The following is a 1,188-nucleotide window of genomic DNA, read 5'->3' on the forward strand; positions in this document are numbered from 1 at the left end:
CATTCGCACCCCTGCACTTTGTAGCTGGGTCTCGAGATGGTGTTCAGGAGCCTGACTGACTGATTATCCCCGCCTCCCCCCCCCAGGCTGTTCTGGTTAAGAATGAGTTATGAGTTGTTTTGGTGTGGGATGTACTGTTCCCAGCTAAGGATGGGTGGAAGTGATGGAGGGATCAATACAGACAGTAATTCCTGGATACCTAAACACACACTAGCAACCGTCACATAAAACCCAGCTGTAAGATCTTTACTTGATGAAACATTAACAGTGCAATCGTACACTGCTTTAAAAAAGTGAGCACACCTTCCCTTTCTGTAGTTAATATTTGATTCTGTGTTTACTCAAGCTTAATCTAATCTGACACTGCATTGCAGTACTCAGTTATCACTGCATTGACCCTCAACAATGTGATAAGGGGGTGTTCAAAATCATGACAGCATAGGAGGCCATTCAGCCCATCACGCCTGTGCCAGCTCCATGTAAGACCAATCTAAGTAGAACCACCTCCCGCTCTTTCCCCGCAGACCGGTCATTTTTTTCCCTTTGAGTATTTATCCAATTCCCTTTTGAAAGTTACTACTGAATCTTCTTCCTTCGTCCTTTCAGGCAGCACGTTCCAGATCACAACAACTCACTGTGTAAAAATACTTTTTCCACATGTCACCCCGAGCTCTTGTGGTCATTTTGTTCTGATGAAGGGTCACTGACCTGAAACTCGAACTCTGTTTCTCTTTACACAGATGCTGCCTGACCTGCTGAGTATTTCCAGAACTTTGTTTTTATTTCAGACTATTCTAATGCTCTCTTATCCAGTCTCTAATTGTTCATCATCCGTAAGCTTTGCTATTGGTGTCCATACTTTCAACCATCTACCTCTGATGAGCTCTGGAATTTCCTACATCATCATCTTTTGCTCATCATCTTTCTCTAAGACGCTACTGAAGATCCATCCCTTTGATAAAGCTTTAAATATCTGTTTTAATCAGAAGAGTGTCCTGGGTGGTGACAGGTCTCACATACACTGGCCAAAGGCCGTGAGAGGGCAAATGGAGACAGTGGCTGATACGTCACTCAGTCCCACACATCACAGCTTTGCTGGATGTTCTTCCCCGTTACTGAGTCCTGTTGTGCACAAGCAGACAGTGCTGTTTGGGGCTGGGTGGGCAGAGAAGAGGTGGGATTGTGAAT

This window comes from Heterodontus francisci, chromosome 4 (assembly GCF_036365525.1).
Source record: "Heterodontus francisci isolate sHetFra1 chromosome 4, sHetFra1.hap1, whole genome shotgun sequence".
NCBI classification, from domain to species: Eukaryota; Metazoa; Chordata; class Chondrichthyes; order Heterodontiformes; family Heterodontidae; genus Heterodontus; species Heterodontus francisci.